Genomic DNA, 14311 nt, shown 5'->3' with positions numbered 1-14311 from the left:
TAAAACTTTCAAGACCAGATACTTAGAATAATTTCGAGCCCAGAAGACCAGACGCTAATGTCATTGTTTAAAATTTTACTGGTACATTTGTGTGATGTATCTTATCCCTCGAGCAGGTGCGCTGGCACACAGAGTGCGCCAAATTTATATAATCAGCTTATCCAACATGTTGGCAACAATGGAGACCTTTGAAACTTGACGTATTCCTTCATTATTGTTCTGATGACTGTTATGTGCAGTGCAAAAATGTCGATGCTAAGGAATTTGTTAAATGAAAAATGTAGTGTAGTGCTGTCACTTCCATTGCCCTCACTGCGCTGTGCGACTGGTCATATAACTATTTTTTTTTTACATCTTCAAACATTTTTCCTTACAACATTTGTATGGCCCGTGTTCAACATAAATTTTTATTTTAGGACAAGACAGCGTTTAACTAATGAGGAACTTGAATGGCTCTTGAATGAAGACCCAGATTTTACAAAATATGTAGACACTATATCAGATGCTACAGATGAGGAACTGAAGGTAATTACTTGTCGTGACCATGACACTGAAAGTGAATAAGAGTATGAGTCAGACAAAAATGAAGACAATAATTGTCAACCAGGTTCTATTGATGACTGGTTTGTGGGAAGAGACAAAACTTCTAAATGGAGGAAAAGTACTAGCTCTGCCACAAGCAAAGCGAGAAGCAAAAATATTGTAAAAATGTTTCGTGGACCCAAGGCTATTGCCAGGGACGTAACAACTGAGATTTCTGGATTCCTCAAGATAATTAACATGGAAATGATAGATACTATTGTGAAATATGCAAACAAATGTATTCAGCCGAAACCAGAATTTTCTGATTACCAGAGAGGAAATAGACAAAAAAGAAATGACAAGAAGTGAAATTCTGGCCCTTTTGGGTTACTTTATCTCTTCGGAATGAAGAAGGCTAACCACGAATGTAATGGAACTGTGGAATACCAATGGATCAGGAATCAGAATTGAAAGAGCTGTAATGAGCTACAAGCGGATTCTACTCTTGCTGCGTTGTATTCGTTTCGACAATAAAAGCACAAGAGAAGGGAGGAGAAGATCTGATAAGTTGGCCGCAGTGTGTTCGATTCTGGATGAGTTTGTAACCAATTGCAAAAGTACGTACAGCATCGGTGAGTTTGTAACCACTGATAAAAAACTTCAAGCTTGTCATGGTCGTTGTGGATTTGTGCCATATATCCCCAACAAACATGCCAAATATGGCATTAAAATATTTGCGCTTTGTGATGCAAAACCATTTTTCATGAGCAATCTTGAGGTATATTTTGTAAAGCAGCCTGAAGGACCTTGTGCAGTCTCAAATTCAGTGTCGGAAATAGTTCAGACTTTTGAGTTATATAGAGGGATACAACAGGAATATAACTACGGACAATTGGTATACAAGCTGCCCCTTGCCTATGTTGCTATTAGGTAAAAGACGTATGCGTATTGGGAGACTCAGAAAGAATAAACAAGAAATTCCCTTGGAATTCCTGCCTAAGAAAAATCGAGTACCTGTTTCATCCCTCTTCAGATATAAAAACGAACTGATGTTGTTTCGTATGTACCGAAGAAGAGCAAGGCGGTTTTGTTGTTGTCAACTTTGCATGATCCCAGTACTATCGATGAAGATTCTCGAAAGCCAGAGATTGTGTTAACTTATAATGCCACCAAGGGTGGTGTTGATATAGTCAACCAGTTGTGTGGTGCATTTTCTGTGGCTCATATAAAGAGAAGGTGGTCTTTGGTAATATTTTTCTCTCTAATGGACATTGCTGGTATCAATGCCCAGATCCTTTTTTACTCAAATGGACAAAATCAAAAGGTTGTGAGAAGAGTATTTCTGAATAACCTTATGACCTCATGAAACCACATCTAACAGAAAGAGCCAAAATTCAGACCCTTCCCGAGGATATATTGCTGTTCCTTAAAAGGTACCAGACAACATCTAACCAAGTTGAGAACCATTCAGTTAAGAAACGGGGATGCTGTGTTATTTGTGGAAAGGACAAGAATATTAACACAACAATAAAGTATGATTCTTGTAAAACTTTTGTTTGCAGGAAGCATATGAGTGTTAGTTACACCTGTGAAAAGTGTGATTTGAATCATGACATCTCTTAAATTACTAAGTAGTGAACATGGCCTGTTTGTAAGCTGTTGTAATATGGTTTCCATAGGCATTCACTACAAATATATTAATTTTCAATACCATGGTAAGAGGGGTGGGAAGGATAGTGGGCAGGACATTTCTTATTTCAGGGCATGAAGAGAGGTAATTGAAACCCTGGCGGAGAATGTAATTCAGTTGCTCCAGTCCCGGATGGTACTGATTTAGGAGGGGAATGCCACTCCCATCATGCACTGGTGCTGCTGTTCGCAGTGTGGTCTCAGCACTCTGAGACTGCAGATGTGTGTTCAAGTTGCATTTATGGGAGTGTGTGTGTGTGTGTGTGTGTGTGTGTGTGTGTGTGTGTGTTTGTGTATGTGTGTCTACTGCTGACAAAGGCTTTAATGGCTGAAAGCTTTAATTGTGTGAATCTTTTTATTGTGCCTATCACGACTCAGCATCTCCGCTGTATGGTGAGTAGCAACTTTCCTTCTCTGGACTTTAAAGTTTCATAATACGAAAATATGAAGCATACATGTTGCTGCACATCAAAGATCTTTCCAAAATGCATTTTTCCCCCTCTTGCTGAGTTTTGTTTTCTAAAGTGCCGGTAAGTTCTCGCTGGTATATGAAACCTTTACCATTCAAAGGATTGATGTTTTTACAGCTTCAGTGGAAAGTACACTGTCGCTTATCATGGAAAAGTATATTTTCACACGGGAAAAAGTACATTTTTAACTGGGAGATCCAGGAATTATTTTCCTTTTCTGCATGTACACCCTGTTTAAAATTCAGCGCCAAGCATACATTTATGAAGAAACTTTTTTTTCCAGTGTTCGCCACTGAAGTAAGCCATATCACAGTCTCGAGGAGAGCATTTACCCCTATCCTGTGTTACTAATGCTTAGATATCCAAAGACAGAATAAATCATGTTGGCTGCCAGGGGTTACAAGAGAGGAAATTTACAAAATAGTTCAAATAGGACTGCTTTCTGACACAATGTACACTACAGAAGATTTAGGAGTGGCCTTACAAAGAATTCTGAGGAAGTGGCTGCACTATTTAATTCTCATCTGCTCACGGAACTTTGCGCAAACACTAACCAAAGCCCTATAAATTAATGCTAATACACCAACTGACCAGTCAATGCTGCTGCTGTGAGTGGTGTTGGTGCGCAACAGCAAGGTCTTTAGCACCTGTACAAAAATGTTACGAGATGAGAGTTGAGAAAATACAGTCCACAGAACTTCATCTACAATTAAAAATAATAAAATGTAGCACACACACACACACACATGTATATGAAAAGTAGGTGTCATGACAGGTCCAAAATTTAGACTAAGAAAGGAAAAAGTGGAAGAAAGAATTAACATAGCTCAGCAGACAGCTGTGGCTGGCTGATTACCAAAATAAAATGGATGAGTCATTCCCCCTGTAAAACATTGAAATCTCCACCCTAAAGCATATTGTGGAGGCCAGACATATCACAAAACTTTAAAACCTTCACCGCACTTGCCTTTTCATTAATTAAAATAGAGGGCAGATCTCTACCTTCATCTGCTTCTGCCCATTTAGCACGATATGAAACATACTCACATGGGAACATTCACAAGTGTCAACAAATGACCTTGACGAAACTTAGTGGGTACATAGAGAGAGAGCAATAAAGCAATGTCTCTTTTTTTCCCCCATTTTCACTTTTAAAGGTAAAATGCACCCTGAAAGGCAACTTCATATTACGTTTGGAGGGAATATCTTCAGACTGATGATATATAAAAAATGTTTCTCATATAAAAGTTTATATGTTATTAACATTTTTGAGAACAGTATAATGAATTTTATATTAATTTGAAATTTTGCAAATAGTGGTACCCCACCACTATTAATAAATTCTGAAAAATGAAAACTTTTGTTAACATAAATTAAAGAAGCCTTCAAGCTACATACATCCATATGTAACAAAGATAGTTTCTGAAATACCATTTTTGGAAAATAAGGTGTACACAGCGTGCTGTCAGAGTGTTCTCAACATAACTATTAAAATATCTAAACATTCATTATTATTCTTCTTCTGATTCCTATCCATTCCGGATGTTGGCAACCATCTTGGCAGTGCTTTTCCTGTCACTTGCAGCTCTAAATAGCTCTGTAGATGTTTTAGAGGTCCATGTTCTGATGTTCTTAAGCCAGGACATTCTTCTCTGGCCAACACTTCTCTTCCCTGGTATTTTTCCTTGCAGGATGGTCTGGAGGAGACGGTATCTGTTGTTGTTCCACATGATTTTTTCCAGGTACTGCATCTTTCTTGCTTTCACAATGGCCAGTACTTCTTTCTCTTTCTCCATTTTTTGTGGAACATCGACATTTGTGACATGTGCTGTCCACGGTATTCTTAACATTCTCCTTTACAGCCACAACTCAAAATCCTCCAGCCGCTTACCCAACAATTCTGTCAGAGTGTTTTAACACCATAGAAGAGGATGGAAAATACATGGCAGCATAGAAGTCTGATCTTTGTCGTCATCGCTAAGCCATGATTCTTGAATAGGTTACTCATCTTATTGAAGACAGCCCTGGCTTTTCCAAGTCGAGTTCTCACCTCATTGGAATGATCCCACTGGTCATTTATTGTAGTGCCAAGGTATGTTTATTTATGTACTTGCCCTATGTGATTTTGGCCTATCTTAATGTGACACGCAGGGACTCTATTTTTACTGATTATCATTGTTTTTGTTTTTTGATGGTTGACATATAGACCATATTCAGAGCTTTTTTGTGCAAGTCTATCAACAAGGTACTGCAAACTATCCTCACTATCAGAAAATATTACTGTGTCGTCAGCATATCGTATGTTGTTGACATATTTTCCATTTAAGAGCACTGCCATCTCCACTTCATCAAGAGCTTCCTTAAAGATGTGTTCTGAATTGATGTTGAAAATCAGTGGGGATAGTATACAACCCTGCCTTACACCTCATAGAATGTCTATGTCTTCTGTATTTTCTTTGTCCAGCCTTACAGAAGCTGACCGGTTCCAATATAGGTTCACAATTATACATACGTCTTTATCATTCAAACCAATGCTTCTTAAAATGTCAACAATCTTCTGGTGTGTTACTCTGTCGAAAACCTTCTGATAATCAATAAAGTAGGCATAAATGTCGCAATTCACATCTCTGCACCTTTGAAATAGTATCTGGGTACTAAATAATGCTTCGCATGTGCCAGATGCATTTCTGAAACCAAACTGAGTAGAAGAAATTTGTACTTCACAGATCTTGTAAATTCTTTGGTGAATGACCCTCAGATCTTGTAAATTCTTTGGTGAATGACCCTCAGAAAGATCTTTAGCAGGTGACTCATGAGGCTGATGGTCCTGTATTCACCACAAGTCTTAGCTCCAGGCTTTTTGGGCACTGTAATAAATATGGATTTAAGCCATTCCCGTGGAATGTTACCAGAGTCATAGATGTCATTGAATATTGCAGTCAACCATTTTAAATTACCCTCACAGAGCAGCTTGAGAATTTTGGCATTTACATTGTTGGAACCAGGTGATTTACCATTTTTCATTCCATTTATCGCAGCTTGTACTTCTTTCAGCAGAATTCTAGATCCTGTTTTGCAATATATTTGAAGAAGTTCTGGCTGGTTGTCATAAAAGAGTTGTTCTATGTATGTTTTCCATGTTTCTTTAAGCTCATCTTGTCCAAGTATTATTTTTCCTTCATTATTCACCAACCTGTTTCCTGAGCTTTTTTTTGTAGTTTCCTGTCACTTCCCTGACTTTTTTTTATGAATATTGAAACTATCATGCTTCAATTGTAGTTCCTCTATTTCATTGCACTGTTCCTGTATTTCTCTTTCCTTAGCTTCTCATATCCGTTTCCTGATCTTGTTGATATTCTTCTATTCATCAGGATTACGACTCACTTTCCTCCTCTCGATCAGTTTTAGTATCTCTTCAGTCATCCATGACTTCTTTTTGGTGACACTGGATTTCAGATGTTCTTCTTTCCACTATAGAGTTTATCTTTTTTATTTTCTCTTCGGTGCACATGTTACCTGACAGAGACTTTACTTCATTATTACGATGGACTCTTGCATTTTCTCTTATGAAAGATTCTTTCAGTTTGCAGATATCATACATTTTGACTTTTTTCTTTTGAACTCTCTTCATTCTGATTTTAAAGATACCAACTAGGGGAACAGGATCTGAGTTGATGTCAGCACCTGGATAGGTTTTCATTGAGAGACAGCTGTTTCTATATCATTAATTTATCAAGACATAATCAATCTGATTCTGGGTAATATTTTCATCTGAATCTCTTGGGGACTTCCAGATGTAGAGATGTCTGGGTGGTAGTGTTATTATGAATCTCCACTCTTCTGCAAATGCACTGAGTAGTTCGCCTCTCTCATTCCTTTCACCAAGTCCATAGGGACCCATAATGTCGCCTTCAGATCTCCTTCCTATTTTGGCATTAAAATCTCCCATTATTATTGTAAGATCTTTCTTCGGTAATTGTTGCAAAACACATGAGATTTGGGAATAAAATTCTACAAGTTCTTCATCACCATGGTCTGCTGGAGTGTAGACCTGAATAATGTTTAGTTGTGCGGGTAGAGCACATATTTGGAGTAACATCACTCTCTATGAAACAGGTACACAATTAGTGACACATTTTGCGACTGCTTTTAATACTATAAATCCTACTCCAGACTTATACTGTCCTTTAGATGTTCCTGAGTAGTAAATTCTGTGTTCATTGATGTTACAAGAACCTGAACCTGGCCATCGCATTTCACCAATGCCCGTGATCTTAACGCTCATTCTTTCCATTTCTTGGATTGCACTGTTGATTTTTCCAGCCTGAGCCATTGTCTTCACATTCCATGTGCTTATCTTTATACTATCTTTCAATGATAATCTCTTCTTTGTGTCAGCGTTGTTCAAAATCGTACCCGCGGAGATCCGATTGGGGGACCTGAAACTCTGGAAAATTTGGTTTTGAACACAGCCATGATGTGTAACTAGAGAAATGCATAGGACCTTTAATGTTGTAGTTTCTCATTGCCTTCCACATTCTGATGCCATTGACCAATCTGGTTCTTCCATCTTCAGGGACGATTTCTCATCCCAACGACAACAGAGTGCCCTATCCTTTACCCGATCATCCGTTGGCACTTGGTAGGAGGGGACCACTTATACCGGTGGTCACGTGGTTTTGGATGCAGTAGAATGTAATTTATTCATTTGTTCCACTTTTATTTGCTTTATGCTTTAAATTGTAATTTTATGTTTTACATTCACTTTCTACATCTACACCTATACTCTGTAAACCACTGTGAGGTGCATAGCAGAGGATACATTCCATCATATCAGTTGTTAGGGTTTCTTCCTGTTCCAATTGCATATGGAGCATGGGAAGAATGATTGTTTGAATACTTCTGCGCGTGCAATAATTATTCTAATATTATTCTAAACTTTTTTACATATTTGTATTTTGTTAATTGAAAATAATAAGGAACTCATTATTATGACAAAGACTCTGTAAATAATTGCTTAAAACTTTATGTTTTCTTACACCATACACATAAAATGAATAAAATTTCTTTACATATTATACATGACATGGGAACACAATATAAAACAAAATTCAGCAGGATCTCAAATTGTCACAGGTGATCCTCTAAATATCCTGATTTGTATTGGCCATATATCAGTAAATTGGTAAGCCTTGGTGAGAAGAAATGATAATGTACTAGTGACTGCAGCTTAATTATATTGTTGCTCAAGTAGAGACTGACATCAGAATCATTGAACAGAACTATATTTGAAATTCTTCTCACAAGGTTCTTCCAACATCAAAAGCTGTATGTATACCATGTCTGTACCTGTGATATCAGGTCCATTGGAATCACCAGATGAACAAGTTTCTTGTCTTTGGATATGATGGTCAAAATGGTTTTTTCACTCTGACCACCTGTCTTTTCATAGTTTTAAAAGAAACTAAAGGTGTGTTTGGCCCAAAAATTCAAGACTCTCTTTTTGAAGCCTTAAAGTTCTTGTGGGAGCATCAAAATCTGGTAAACAAACATCTGACCAGCTCAAAATACTTTTGAAAGATGTTTTCTTTCCCCGTGAGAGAGAAAAATCTGTGTTATTGTCAGATTCTTAGAGCTGTCAATGTGACTGAACCTTATAGCACATTGTACTTGAGGACAAGAAACTTGTTTATCTGGGGATCCCAAAGAGCTCGATGGCATAGGTACAGTCATGAGATGTGCACAGCTTTCAATGTTGGAAGAACTTTGTGAGAAGATTTGCAGATCTAGCTCTGTTGAATGATTTTGATGTCAATCTTGACTTCAGAAACAATATAATTAAGTCACTAGTATATAATCAATTCTTTTGGCCAAGGCTTAACAATGTAAGCCTACTGAAATATACCTGACATAAATCAGGATACTTAAAGGATCACTCGCAGTCAATTTTGTTTTATGTTGCATTCTCTGTCGTACGTATTACGTGAAGAAATTTGGTTCATTTTGTGTGCATGGTGTACGAAAATGTCTTGTTCTAATGTTTATTTACTGACTGTCATTATTGTAATGATTGTGTACCATAGTAATGAGTTACTTATTATTTTTAATGAATGTAAATGTAAAATAACAATTTAAAACATAAAAAACTAAGTAAAACAAATAACTAGACAAATAATTAATGTGTAGATATTTTAATGGGTATATTGAAAAATACTCTGACAGCACATTGTGTACAGCTTATTTTCCAAAAATGGTGTTTTAGAAACCAGCTTTATTACACATGGATGTAAGCTTCTTTAATTTATGCTTTAATGAAAGTTTTTATTTTTTAGAATTAATTAATAGTGGTGGATCATTTTGCAGAATTTCAGATTAATACAAAATTCAATTATAGTGTTTTCAAGAATATTAATTACATGTCAACTTTTATATGAGAAAAAATTTTTATATGTCATCATTTTGACTATATTCTCTCCAAACCTGGAATGACAAATTACTTTTGTGGTGTGTTTTACCCTTAGAAGTGAAATTGGGCACAAACAAAAAAAATACATATTGCATTATTTTGCCCCCTCTACATGCCCGCCAAATTTCATCAAGATGGTTAATTGACACTTTGGAATGTTTCCTTGTTGGTTAATTTGTGGCATACAGGTATTTGTACACCACAGGCATCACACACAGGTCGGTTCTCTTGCTATCAAAGAATCAGTTGCAATGGACAAATTGTTGTTGCAAGGCTTGAGAAGGAACAAAAGACAGAAGTTGTCAACAAACAGAAAACACTGGACAGGACATTTAATTACTGACATGATACTATTAATAGCAATGACAGTAACAGTCACACTTAAAACACTACCTTGCAGGACACTGTTCTCCTACTCAAAATAATCTTCATTTACATGATTAATCTGTAATTCAATCAGAGAGGATGTCAGCATCCAAAATAGTGTGGTGCCAAGAAGGACTGTTTAAAGATGGAAAGACATCCTTGAAACCTCATTCAAGGAGCTGCCCGAGGATAACATGCCTCTAAATAATATCATGGTCCTTCTCAATGTCAAAAACTATACCCAAGAGGTAATGCTATCACAGGAAAGACTATTGCATAGCCACTTCCAGGAGGGCCAACATATCAAACGGAGAGCAGTACCTCCTGAAACCACACTGAAAGTAGCTAAGAAGCTGTCTGGATTCTAAGGTAGCAATTCACTGTCTGCTCTAAAGTCTTTCCCACACAGCTAGTGAGGGCAACAAACACTATGATGACTACCCTAGTATGTGAGGTCCTTCCTGGAATTAAAATTGCCACAAGTCAGGAAAGTGTCCTGACACACAAATGAGGTTAAAAAGGACAAGGAGGTTTCTTTGCTCTGATCTGAGATGCCATAGCATATTACAATGGACCCTTTTGTAACCAGGTGACATGTCACAAGCTGCAGATAATGCAGAAATCAGCTCCCATATGGAGAAGAGACAGTCGGGTGGTATTCATCATCAGCAGTGAAGCTGAAGTCCCAACTTCCTCTTTCAGCAGCCATTTAATGTCTAAGGAAAGTTGAAACCTGACTAGCAGTGGCAATAACTGTGGCAAAATAAACCACCATAGTCTGGACAAAATCTTGTGGACTGATCTGGAGACTCCCCTTTCTCATTACACCAGGCACTGGACTCTTCCCTCCCTCTCCCAGTAATTCTCTTGATGGTCTCCCATACAACTGCACTTGTAGTGAAACAGTTTAACGTGGTCAGAAACTGTTGTCTCAATCTCGTTTTGCTCTCTCTAATAATTTGTTGACTTGATCCTGGTTGCAGATCAGCACGCGTCACCCCACTAAGAGCTGGCTGCCTTTTTAGCTGGCCTGAAGATTGTGGAATAGGAGGCTTAGTGACATGTTAGATCATTAGAGTAATATGATCCTCCCTTTCCTGACCACTATCATGGTATTCTGACACAGCAGGTTGGTTGTAAAGTATCCAGTTCGCTCTTCTGAGCAAACATTGTGGCAGATTTCTTTCAGGCACCACTGTGGCATGCAGGTGAATCCAGAATGACAGGTGATTACCTGGGAGCAAATCATCAACCACTTCACACTGAGTAGTATGGGTAAGGGCGAAGAGCAGACTGAAATATCAATAGAAGTGAATGAACCTGTTGCAGTGCTGAAGTGCACTCTCCACCTATGTTTAACAACCATGCAGATGAGGATATGAGAAGATCCTCACTGAGGATGAAGGGATTGGGGAGCTGAATAAGGTCACCGAGTCTCTTCATCCAGCACCTTGTGTGGGGGCAGGTAGACTGAACATATTGTCAACTGATGACACACATGCACAGGTACAGTGCTGCTTGCAGGCTGGTTGTGAGAGAGGAAAGTGAGGTGTGGTAGGCATAGTTTACAAAATTTTCTGCTCCTCCTTTAGGTCTCTCTTCTAAAGGTGTCCTTTTCCTTGAGAATGCCACATAGTTCATGGGCAGTAGAGGATTTAAAATGGCCTCATGAAGACAGACACATATTGGTCCACCCTAAGCTAACAGATGTAGTTCCTCAACATGTGTCCTGAACACATTTAATTCCACTGAAGTATGGAAGCCATCTTAATGATGAGGTTCTCATCCGTTTTTCCCCCTGTTGTTCCTCCATACTGGGGAGATCACAGTGGAGGGTTGGTTACTTGAGGGACTCTGCAGGGTATGATCGTCATCAGATGGAATCCATGTCACGTGTTCTGATGGCTTTGGTGCTGATCATCTTGGTCTGTTTGTTTTCATCCACAGCTTGGATTGTCAGGATGGTGGCAAGGCCATTGTAACAAAAAACATTTTGCAGGGTCTCTTCTGTTGTCTGCCTTAAGACCGTGCTACCATTTATGACAGTAGGTTCAGTAACCACCATTATTTCAGTGGTAGGAAGGCTTGGTTGTTGGACTAGTGATGCAGGTTTGCAGCTGCATTTGCAGATGCAGGTTGATGTGCTCTGCCCAACTGTCAAAATTTGGGTGCCAACTATAGTCTTCAATGGAGGCTACTTCAATGCTGTAGCAAACAACATCATGGAAGTGGGTGGTTGTGTGGCCTCAAACACCTTCTTCATGTCAGAATACATGCACTGGATGATTTTAATCTCCTGTGTTTCTTCTCTTTTACATAAACAGAGGATTCCTTGCTCCAAACTGGATGGGCTTGGAAGCAATTGACACACATAGGTGGGACAGTACATTGAATACCTGGTTCATGGGCAGCAGAGCCACATCTTCCAAATGTATCCAGATCATTACAACACATGGTGGTGTGACACCTTTGGATAAGATACATAGGACCTAACTTTAAGGTGGAAAAAGCACACAAGAATATACTTTTGCAACTCAGATAAACTGGATTTCAGGACAAAAGACGCTGACGTCTGTAACTCACCATCAATCATTTTCATGAAATCCTGTTCTTCAGTCACATGTTCACTTTCCCATTTCTGATGGAATTGCGTGGCATTTATATCCATAATATCCTGGCAAGTCACAACACCTTTACAACAATTTAACCCAGTGTGCAGTTCATTGTTTATAACACATTCTCTAAGTAGTTTGGCATTTAACAACTTGCCCACTTGTGTAGCTTTCAGTGTCTCAATCAGGAGTGTACAAATGTGCAGTCTCTATAGCTCCATAGCTTTAAGGACAGTGGGATGACAGTTTCTCAGAGGGACCTTCTACATGTTTAACAATAACAAATATCTTATCTACTACAGAAAGTGATCCATTATTGTTACTGCCTTCTGTTACATTAACAGATGCACAGCTGGATTAGCCACATGAGGTTTCTTTGGAGTTAGGGTGTAAATACTACCCAAGGGACTGCCCAAACTGCAGGGAGTAGAGGAAAGTGATTTAGGCTTCATGGAAGTTCTACGAGCAGCTAGGGAAATAATAAACCCAGGCAGGGCCCCAGTTGCATGGGTAAGCCGTATACAATTGAGGTGTAGTAGGTTTCCCAGAGGTTGCCTGCTAATGACAGTTAGCAAAGGTGTCTACCTGCATTGTCCATTAAGCCCTCTAAATCTTGATGATCAAAGTTTTGTAGAATAGTTGTAAATTGATTTCTAAGAATTGTTCAAATGATGTACACTACACAGATTTCCAAATGATGTGGCTTTATTCTACATTTGTTACCACCACAAACACCGCAATGACCAGGTTCAGTTACACATCAAATGTTTTTTTGTGAGTGGACGCGTATAACACAGTATCATAGTAGCAAATACAATCACAGTGGACTTTTACACAGAGTCAGACAAATAAACATTCACAAGTTGGTATCAAAGTAGACGGTTGTGGACACAGCAGTTGCACAACAGATAATAAAGCACAGAAATATCTTTAGTTGACAGGAAAACATAAATACAGTATAAAAAGATGATAACTTCACAGTACTACCCACTCGATGATTATATGCAAACTGAAGTTTAACCAAAGAGCTTTTCAAAAATACAGTATATGAGATTACATGATAGGTCTCATACTCTGTATAAGATGTTAGCCATATGTTACTGACTGCAGTCTCAAGAATCAAATTTGACACAACACAGGCTAGCCAGAGCTTCTCTAGGAGTTGTATGAGTGCTAGCTGGTCCCAGACTGAAGATTTTGGGTGACTTCTGACTTTTAAATACTGGTGTACCAACATACTGCAATCTCAGCAACTGCATATGGCTGGGTTAGATTTTTCTACTTACAAGGGAACATCCCCATTGCACCCCCCTCAGATTTAGTTATAAGTTGGCACAGTGGATAGGCCTTGAAAAACTGAACACAGATCGATCGAGAAAACAGGAAGAAGTTGTGTGGAACTATGAAAAAATAAGCAAAATATACAAACTGGGTCGTCCATGCATAAGATAGGCAATATTAAGGGCAATGTGAGGTGAGGAGTTCCGTGGTCCCGTGGTTAGCGTGAACAGCTGCGGAATGAGAGGTCCTTGGTTCAAATCTTCCCTCGACCGAAAATTTTAACTTTTTATTTTCAGTTTATGTGAAAAACTCTTATGTTTTCATCACTTTTTTTGGGAGTGATTATCACATCTACAAGAAAACCTAAATCGGGCAAGGTAGAAGAATCTTTTTACCCATTCGCCAAGTGTACAAGTTAGGTGGGGCGACAACATATTCCTGTCATGTGACGCATATGCCGTCACCAGTGTCGTATACAAAATATCAGACGTGTTTTCCTGTGGAGGAATCGGTTGACCTATGACCTTGCGATCAAATGTTTTGGGTTCCCATTGGAGAGGCACGTCCTTTCGTCAACTAATCACACGGTTTTGCGGTGCGGTCGCAAAACACAGACACTAAACTTATTACAGTGAACAGAGACGTCAATGAACGAACGGACAGATCATAACTTTGCGAAAATAAAGAAAGCAAAATTTTCAGTGGAGGGCAGATTTGCACCAAGGACCTCTCGTTCCGCAGCTGCTCACGCTAACCATGGGACCACGGCGCTCCTGGGCTCACATGATCCTTGATGTTTCCTATCTTACGCATGGACTACTCAGTTTGTATATTTTGCTTATTTTTTCATAGTTCCACACAACTTCTTCCTGTTTTCTCGATTGATCTGTGTTCAGTTTTTCAAG

This window comes from Schistocerca cancellata, chromosome 1 (genome assembly GCF_023864275.1).
Source record: "Schistocerca cancellata isolate TAMUIC-IGC-003103 chromosome 1, iqSchCanc2.1, whole genome shotgun sequence".
Taxonomy (NCBI): domain Eukaryota; kingdom Metazoa; phylum Arthropoda; class Insecta; order Orthoptera; family Acrididae; genus Schistocerca; species Schistocerca cancellata.
This window is presented reverse-complemented; position numbering follows the sequence as displayed.